This window comes from Euprymna scolopes, chromosome 45, assembly GCF_053919585.1.
Source record: "Euprymna scolopes isolate OS-2025 chromosome 45, ASM5391958v1, whole genome shotgun sequence".
Taxonomy (NCBI): Eukaryota; Metazoa; Mollusca; class Cephalopoda; order Sepiida; family Sepiolidae; genus Euprymna; species Euprymna scolopes.
In genome coordinates, this window is record NC_136526.1 from 31117009 (window position 1) to 31127636 (window position 10628).

The following is a 10628-nucleotide window of genomic DNA, read 5'->3' on the forward strand; positions in this document are numbered from 1 at the left end:
AATGTTTTAATAAAAGAATTAATTAATTAAAACAATATTAAAAAAAAACAATAAATGAACATAATTGTTAATTTTAGAATTGATTAGAAAAATATTTATATGTATAAAATATAAATGTACGTATCCGCCGTATCGGTTAATCTTTATTGAAAATAAATTTAAATAATCCGCGAATAATAATAATAAATTACTAGTGATGAGAGAAGGAAATGATAGAGAGAGAGAGAGAGAGAGAGAGAGAGAGAGAGAGAGAGAGAGAGAGAGAGTATAGTATATATATGTATATAAATATATATATATATATATATATATATGTGTGTGTGTGTGTGTGTGTGTGTGAGAGAGAGAGAGAGAGAGAGAGAGAGGGAGAGAGAGAGGGGGGGTATAGCGGGGCGAGAATAACGTAGAAAAAAAAACCCGACTTGTTTTGTGTTGATGACGCATCCGCTGATTAATCTTAAATTTTAAAAATCCGCGAATAATAATAATAATAATAATAATAATAATAATAATAATGTATATATATATATATATATATATATATATATATATATATATATATATATATATATATATATATGTGTGTGTGTGTGTGTGTGTGTGAGAGAGAGAGACAGAGAGAGAGAGGGGGGGTATAGCGGGGCGAGAATAACGTTTTGGGTTGATGACACATGCGCTGACTGATTACTCAAGGTAGCAAGGCTAAGACTTAGAGACTTTTTTTTTTTTTTTTTTTACATAGACGTCACCACTTATCAAGGCCGATAGGCCACTCAAGGATAAGGGTTAAAGAGTGTAGAGTAGTCAAAAGGACAATATAGTAATCGGTAGTAATGAAAGTTCGGTAAATTTGTTAACCTAAGTGGAACGCCGGAACGGCTCATCAGAAACTTGTTCACGTTGGACTTGAAGACAACCATATTATAGAAAGTTGGAAAGCAGGAAAACGGAAGACAATTCCACAGGCTGACAACAAAATCTTTGTCGTTCTCAAGGTCGCAAGGCTAGACTTATAGACTTTAATTTAACGAAGATAACAATATAAACAAAATTCATCAATAGAATAATAAGTAAAAATAAAATGTAACAATTGTGTTTACAATAAGTACTACTAACAATAAAACAAACTTGTCAGAGAGAGGAGAGGGAGAAACCCGGTAGAAAACCTGTTTTGATGATGACGCAATGCGTTATTTGAACTTGACGAGATTCATTCTGCCATTCAAAGCAAAAAACACACGCAACCTTTAAAAAACATCAACGAATGTTTCCATCAAACACGTCTAGCGAAAAAAGATTCAATAAATGTAAGTAAAATATTACTTGAATTATTTCACATTTTTGTAAATATGTTTTTATAAATTTTCCAAAAATAATCACATCGAAGTGGAAAGCAATTTTTGGAAGGAAAATGTCGATAATTGAAATTAGATAAATTTAACTTTTCTTTAAAAAATATAATTAAAAATGAATTTAATCTCTTTGAAGATTTTTATCGAATTCGGTTGATTAACGGTTATCCTGACGCTGTGCACTTCTTTGTTTACATTGGAAGTGACGTCACACAAATCTTATAATACGGATGACTACAATTGTAAAAATAATTTGTTTTATTTTTCTTTCATTTTGAGCTCTTTTTTTCTCCCGTTTAACTTTTTTTTCTCCCATTTCTTATTTTGAGCGGAGAATTTATTTTATTTTCATTTTGAGATCTTTTTCCGACCCGGCGTTACCTTTTACAGGTACTCCTGCAGTCCTCCTGCAGTCCTGCCTGCCCTGCACTTTACGACCCGAGCTATTTTTAACGCTATTATTAAGAAACCTATTATTTAACATGGGGAACTATTCTGTACTTTCACCTAACAATTCAATTAAAAAAAAAAAGGTAAATATGAAGAATTACTCCACCATCGAAAATTCCTTTAAAATTACCACTTTTAAAAGTTTTCGGGGTCGCTGAAAAACGAAAATAACGTTTAAAATTACGGCAAACGAGTAGTTTCCAAGATATGAAGAAATGTTGGTTTTAAAAAGTGGGGGATCACTTTTCTATAATAATTTAACGTAAAATGAACGTAAACTTTTTAAAACTAACATATTCAATAAAAAAAACTAAAATAACTAAAATTTTAAAACTAAAATATTCAATAAAAACAACGCGATTTAAAAAATTCTATCAAAAATCAAATAATTGATAAATTTCGTTGCTTTTTTACTTACTTTTCTAAAAAAAAAAAGTCTGAAATAAAATAATATACAAAAAAATTCTCATACCCCCCCCCTAAACGCGATCATATCAGATGTTTTTTATGTGTGTATGTGGGGGGGTATTTACAGCTTAGTTGTTTTTACATATTAAATAAACAATGTATAATTCAATGATAATATCTGTAGTTCGAGAAATTAATTTTTCTTTGAGTTATATTGATTTCATTAATACGGACTTTAGGGTTTTTTTTTTTTTTGCTAATGTTCCTGTAAAAATGAAATATTTTTTTAATTGTTATAATTTAATATGCTTTATTTTCATGAAAGCAAAAATAAATTTATGCATAGTTTTTTACTGCTGAAAAGTTTTATTTAAAAAAATACATTTCCAATAATAATAATAATAATAATAATAATAATAATAATAATAATAATAGGTTCATTATATTCCGTGATCATTATTTGATAAATACTGAAACTTTCATTGAAATTGGTTAATTTCCTGATTTTTGGTGAATTTTTAAGTAAAGGGAGGGAGTCAAAATGTTTATACATTTTGAGCATCGGCATTCATTTTGCACGTACCCATATTAAAGTATACTTGAATGATGAAATAATATATTTGATTTTGGGGTCACAAAGGTTGCCGATTTATACGATTTTTATTGATTTTTCGGAAAAAATGTTGGAACATATTTAAAAATTATTTCAGTTTTACGAAATTAAAAAAAGTAAATTATTATTTATATTTGACAGTTTTTAACTATGTAATTTCAAACGATTTCTGAAATTCATTTTTATTTTTATGATTGAATTTTTCAAGGTTCATGAAAAAAAATGTGGAAGATTTGGTCTTAAAACTTATTATCAATACACAGACAATATTACTGTTGATAATTTTTAAAAAATCGAGGCCTTTTGAATAGTAAACAATTAAAAAATATATATTTAGAAATCGAACGTGAATAATTTTTTCTATGAAAGTCCAATGATAAACTGTTCACATGTCGCTGATAAAAATCGTAGCATTACTCGTTTCTTTTGTCAAAACAAAAATATAATTTCGAAACCAAGTAACTGAAGCAATTATCATTTAAAAGCTAATCAAATTTTCTTGTGCACAGCCTGTTTTACAATCTGCTAATATTAAAGAAAAATGTTCATAAGTCCATACAGAAATTTTGAATTTAAAATAAGTTTCTGAAAGTTAATTTAAGGTAAGATTAAAAAAAAATAAGTTGTAGGAATTAAAAATTGATATTTCCTAGAATAAATAGAATAAAAAGGAATTTAATAAAAATAATTTAAATATTACCCTTTTTAGACTATGAATGACGATATTGAAATTAATAATAAAGAAATTTTGTCAGTTAGCTGCCTCCATATCAACAAGAAACTAATTGTTTTAGCTGTTGTCTGCTCAAACCTGACATTTTTCTGGACCTACACATCTATATATGTATTTTTCATAATATTTCACGCCAAAGGCAAAACTGTTACTGTTATATTTTACTTGACTAATAATTTAACAAAAACTTTAACAAGATATACAAGATATACAATAAAGTTGTCACTAGAAAGAAAACAACACTACACCTTTATTTTTAAACTTTTAGTGAAAAAAATGAATTCAGGTAATTTTATTATGTAGTAGAGCAAGCATCTATTCAATTAAGCGCCTTCAGCTTCAATCACCACCTTGATATGGGTCTAGAACTGGGAGCATGCTTTTTCCACAAGCGCCAGCAGGAGCTTAGCGAATACTCGGTAGATGGCAACAATCAGGCTGGCTTTGGTGTTGTGATGTTCTCAAAGTATGACCAAAGAAAGTAGTCCAGCAGATTCAGGTCAAGGGAGGAGGAGGAGGAGGGTAAGCAAGAGAAGGGTACAAATTCATAGCACTCCATCTGAAGCCAAGCCTGGGTGTCTTTGGACTTATGGGCCGGCGCTGAGTCTTGCTGCCACACTCAGAATCCATATTATACCGGGGGATAACCACACTCTTCAGCACATCCAGGTATACTTTGGTGTTGACTTTCAAGGCAACTTTGAAGATGTGAGGTGGCATGATGTGGCCCTCACTTGAAACGATACCAAAGATCATAACCGTGGCCGAAAACTTTTTCATCACCCTGGGCACGTCTCTGTTATTTATGGCAATCCAGCGATGCATTTTGAGGATGCTGGTAATGGTCTTATTGTCATAACTTGGTTGGGTAGAGAGCATGAGTTGTACAGCAGTGCATCTCCGATCTCGACAGTTGAACATTGTCGCTTTCAGGCATGATAGAAGACGCCTATTGTGCTTGGGATTTGTACACAACTGGCCAACTAATATAGTCTGAAACAAAAAGAGAAAACCGGTGTTCATCAAAAGGAAATAGAATCATGTCATCTAGTCTTGGTTTCGATCTCAGCTCAAGTATTTTTTTTACTAGAAGTGACCTGTTTAGAACAAACATAATACTCTCATGCACATATCTCAGTTTCTGTTTTTTTTTACATCATTTTATTAAAGGAATTTAACGTTACGTTTAATACCTATGGTATTTTTGTTTATAATAAATAAGAAATCTGCACAAATTAAAATATAATATTTACGCATATTTTACAACTGGGCAACGGTGGACAGCCTGCTAGTACTAAAGAAAAATGACTATGAAATTGAAATCATACTTTGGGGTAAATTAAAATTAGTTTAGAGAAGTACCTTTGCGCTAAAGAACATTAATAATAAATAGCAGATAACTATAAACTTGAACGATTCAAACATTATATGGCCAGCAAAAAGTTATGAGTTTTCATTAAGCTAAAATTCAAAACTGATCCCCCAATCAAAATTCTAAAATATTTTTTATTTTGTTTTGCCTTGAGTTATTCTCAGTGTTCATGCATAACGGTCTAAAAAGGTATAATTTTTAGTTTTAGGATGATTTGATTTCGTTTAGGATCCTCATGAAAAATAATACCAAAGTGTTAATAATTTTGAGATTTGAACTTGCATTACATTTGATTTTGTGAAAATGTTTTAAAAATCTATAAAAGTTACAACTTAGAATATTATTTTCATATGTTTTTTTTTGATTTAAAAACAAATTATCCAACTTTTTGTAAATAAAAGAATCAGTTCAAAGAAATATTTTTTAAAAAGTTTCAAAGTTTATTATTTGAAAACCACATTGACATTTAATTTATATTTTATTTATATCAGAAATGTGTTCAAATGCATCAGAAAGCATTCAAATATGCTAATATATTTCTCGCCATACCAGTTTTGTTGTTTGAAGTAGCAACAGCAGTGAATGTTGTTTTATTTGTTGACCCTTGATATTACAAAGCTCATTAAGCCCCAGGTTTAATTGCTAAAAAAACACATTTCAAGCAAAATTCGGCTTTAATTAACTTCATCTCCTTCGAGGGTGATACATTTATTCTAGCCTTTTTCTAATAATTTAAGTCTTATGTTTTTGTAGAAAAATTTGTCTTCAAAATACACCTACGTTTCCAATATCATTTCTTCATTGGGACCAAACCTCTTTCACCAAGGTAATCTTCTGTGATCTGTAAACAGCCAATTGTTGCTGGTGCATGGTCTTGATAACTGAACACTTTTTTATTCATTTGTGGCAAGTTTTGGTGATTTCATCAAACATACAAAATGCTCAATGATATTCACTGTTTTTGGTTCATTTTTTAAGCTAATCAATAAATAAAATATCTTATATATTCCTAAATACAAAGGTCAAAACCTTGCTAGCTGATTTTTGTATCTTTGGTTGTTTGGCTGTATTCATATTTCATCCTCATCATATTATACCACAAAAATATCTTTTTAGTTGCAAACAACTTGGAATTCCCGACACTTTGTTGTTCTTATGGACTAAGAATAAACATAACACAGACTTTGAATACAACTTTTTCATCGACAAACGTCCATGCAAAATTGTAATATCTTTAATTCCTATGTTATCACATGCAATTTCAATCGATGATCGTCAAAAATGAGTTTTAGACTTTTTCAATGTTTCTCAGGGCAACTGACAAATTTAGGCAACTTAAGCATTCGGCATCATTTGTGTCTGTATGACCACGTTTAAATTCTAATCATTGTTTCTGATAGAGGAGAGTCAAATTAACGCTTATCAAACCATCGCTTTCCTTGAATAGTATTTTTCCCGTTGATACGTCAGCTGGGAATTAATTTTTTTTTTAATTGTCCAAATGTAAAATGGATGTTAAATGGAAAAGGATGATGATGATGATGATGATGATGATGATGATGATAGAGCAATGTTTAGCAACAGATAAAATTCAGATTTTTCATTCCTCTAACTACTTGCACTGTAGCTTCACTTAAATTTATGTTATTTGGAAACTAATAACTCGATTGAGCTCATATTGTGACGTGTGCTATTTGAAGGTTAGTACTTTATAAAAAACATATATTTTTTATTAGTGGTGCAATGTATATGTTAAGCCAAGAACTTATAGTGTATTGTGTTACAGTACAGAAAATATTTAGTCCCCAAATTATGTGTATACTATAGAAACCCACACACCCCTTTTTACTTTTACCTATTTCTTTGAAACGACATACAGCTAAAACAACTAGGTGTCAATTTCTCTTTACAGAAAAAAAGCATCTCTCTTTGATTAAAACTTTCTCAGATTCGTTGAACACTCATTCTTTATGAATATTTTATCTTGCATTGTCTTAACAAAGTTGTCAATAAAAATTGGTCATTTGTATGCATATTTGTGATAAGGATTTAACTCCCATTTGGAGATAATATTGGTTTTAACTTTTATCTTTGAAATATAGATAGACATTAAAAAACTTTTTTAAAACATAAGTTTGAACATGAGTCAGATAATATTCAATATATGAATCTATGAAGTGAATTTTTGTACTCATTGAGTGATCTGTATACGCTTTATTGGACATCTATAATATAAATCTCACCTGTCTGTTTAAATGAATGTATGTCTGCCTCAAACTTTCGACGGAGGCGACGCATTTTCATGAGATCAGTATTGTTTTGAAGCTCGACTCTTCGGACGACAAATATTGAAAAATTGGTCAAAAACATTAATTTCTTCGCCCTCAACTGGCCACTTTTCTACAAGAAGGGGTCGCTTTTTTTGCCGATATTTTCAAAAGTCATCCCATCTTTTCGATTGACTAGCTGTAATTTAAACCTTCGTCACTTTTGCTTTGGTGATGGATGCAACGGCAAAGACGTCACGTTTTTCTTTTCAAATTCTTTTCCTCCTTCACGGTATGGGTTCGAGCCTGCCTACCTACTACCACTCTTTTTTTTTTTGCTCAACACACACCTCAAAACACTCGGGCAATGCCGGGTCCCTAGGCTAATTGTATATAAAAGTCTCTTATTCGTCTGTCATTTTTGCCAGCGGCCAAACTTAGCATTAAAGGATATATCTGCATGTGTTGGGTTGGGACAAGAGATAATGGAACTAGAAGAGTTTGGTTAACAATTTAGGACTCCACAGAGATGCCAGGAGGATTGTAATACAAACATGAATGTTCTCTCTGGGAGAAGAACAGGAAAGATAGAGAAAGACGTGGTGTGTAGTTTTTTATTCTACACACAGGATTTCTTTGATTTGTTAATTTAAAAGCTGCTAAATGGAGATTTTGTCTAATGAAGAGTTGTTAAGCAAGTATCACAATTAATGAGCTGTTATTCTGAACATCTTTAAAATACCTCATTATAACGTTTTCTTTAATAGTTACTACCAAATATTATTTTATGTGAAATCGTTACAAAAATATGTTAAAACTTACAAAAGGCAAACACATTTTTGTAGCTCAAACTGTTTCAAGAATATTTATTTGTAACATTTTTCACTAATAAGTGTATTCAAATAAGTATATTCGTAAAATAATAAAAAAAGACAAATTAGAAAAGCCTACGCAATAGTTAAAGATCAAACTGATTTAAAAATAATTATAACGTTTTTTAATAATTGCTATCACATGTTTCTGTAAAATTATCAAAGAATTGCTAAAATTGAAGCCAAATAGAATATAACAGTAATCATAGTCGATGCTGAGTTCGAGGGTCCAAAAAATGGGGTAAGACTCTCCTTATATATAGAATATTTTGAACTCTTATAATCTATTGTCCAAAATTTTAGGCTCCAACTGATTCAAAAAGGGTAAAATTCGCAAAATACGACCTTAAAAGTAGCAATCTGGCAACCTCCCATTTTCTTCACTTGCTAGCACACCATGAACGCTATATCCATGTGTATCAGGCAGTAAAATCTCTCCATCAATCACTTTTTCGATCCATCAACTTTTGAATTGGCTAACATCTACATTTTTAAATTAAAAATTTGTGTTCATGTCACTGAGATTGTTTGTAATGTTCGTAAGGAAAACTGTAATTGCTTTCAGTTTTCCTTCAATCTTAATTGCTTTTAAGTTTCTCTTCAACCATGAATAAGAAAACGAATCATTAAATTACCAATTTTTTTCTTTGCATAAGAACTCGTTTTAATAAAGACATTGAGTAATCAAGTTAAAAATATTATTTTATAATTGTCTTATGTGCTGAAACTACTATACACAAAAATGTATTTATTATAACTTATTACGTGTCTTTAAAATATAATTTTGCAGAATAAAATTAATATCTTTTTCTTAAATTTATCTTTGAATTGTTTTTAATTTATTTCAGTGAAGTATGAAGCTCTTACAAAGAAATAAAATATGTTTTGACATGTATGCATAGTCGAGAGAAATCATTTTCTTGTGAAGTATGTAGTTATTCATTTACAAGGAAACATATGTTGCAACACATACATTTGTCTGCAAAAAAATATCTTACTTGTAATTTATCTTTTGTTTTTTCTTTTTTTCAGAATACTACAAAGAACAGCAAATGCTAATTGGCTGAAGCAAGAGAATTTCTGTCATAAATAGCACTTTACATAATCTATTGAACCAACAATTTCTTGCTAATTATATAGATATTTCTTCTTTTCTTTAATATATGTGGTTGCATCTGAGTAATGTACACATAGACTCTTTAATATATACAAAATTTAGGCATCCGATATACTAGAGAAGAAACCCATACTGAAAAAATGAAAATTGATAATATATATTGATTAAGATAAGATGTATAAAAATTTACTACAGTGGGTGTGGCTTGATTATGCAGCACCTAACTTTTTTTATATAACTCCTTAAACATATATTGAATCTTGAAAGGTTTCTGATCAAACCATTATTTTTATACAAACTATCATGTACTTATGCATTAAACATTTTGATTAAACTTACATTTTTATACAATAACAATTTTTTTTGTACAATATTAACTGTCCGGTTAGATTATGCAAAATGTAAAAAAATTATAATTTTATTGTTTCAAATGCTTTTATTTAACAAATACAAAATTAAAATGAAAGAACATACAAAAAACTACAAAATAAAGCAAAAAAAACAGTTGCAATCTTATTCACTTTATCTTACTAGTCAACATAGCCTCCTCTATTTTTGAGGATTTTAAGAAGACATTTGTTGACAGCAGAAGTAAGTTTTTGGACTTCACATGGCTTAATTAATCTACAGGCGCTCATTGCATTCCAGAGAGAATCCAAGATGATACATTATGTTTCATCAGCATAAATTCTCGGTTTAATGAAGGCTCACAAATCGGGTTTAACTTGGGACTGTTGGGAGACTAAACCAACAATCTTCCTCCTGTGAAACCATGATCCCTTAACTAACTTTGCGTGTAACGGACTTGTGCACAGATGCTTTATCCTTCTGAAGTACAAAAGATTTTCTCTCTGTAAAAGTTTGATTTTTCAGGGAATTAAAAAGTTTGTAAGAAGCTGGCAGTAACCCTTGAAATCAATTTTCCCCCCTTGTGGAACCCTAAATGGCCCAATAATCTCATTGCCTTGAATTCCTGCCCAGAACATTATACCTCCACCACCTTGCTGTTGGTGGTTGCACGATGCAACTGGATAACCATTCAACACGCAACCAGATGACCATCCGCCTGGTCCATCCAGCATTGCTCGGCATTCATCAGTGAAGACAACGTTCTTGAAATCCATCTTTAAATATTGTGCAGCCATTGAGCTTTCCATGTGATTCTCGCCCAATGCTTTTTTTTTTTTTAGATTTTCACTTTTTCAAAAACTCCTTAATGTCTCCCATCTTTAATTTTTTCGACATTTGGAGCGCTCCAGCTCGCAGAAAAATCTTCTTGCTAGTAGAATGGGGTGTTCTGACCATCACCCTGCCAATGCGGCACATATTCCTTTCATCAATTTTTTCAAAATTATTCTTTAAAGTATTTTCCTACTTTTCTTTCCATTGATCACATACGCTTTGATAGTTTGATAATCTCCACAAAGTATTTTGGATATTTTGA

At 30.5% G+C, this 10628-nt stretch overlaps 1 long non-coding RNA gene across 1 annotated transcript; it reads left to right on the forward strand.

Moving 5' to 3' along the window:
• Positions 1 to 965: 965 nt before the first annotated feature.
• Positions 966 to 9691, forward strand: LOC145269355 (uncharacterized). The gene is made up of 2 exons (XR_013865003.1): positions 966 to 1307; positions 9100 to 9691. It is a non-coding gene; the product is annotated as an uncharacterized LOC145269355 (long non-coding RNA).
• Positions 9692 to 10628: the final 937 nt, after the last annotated feature.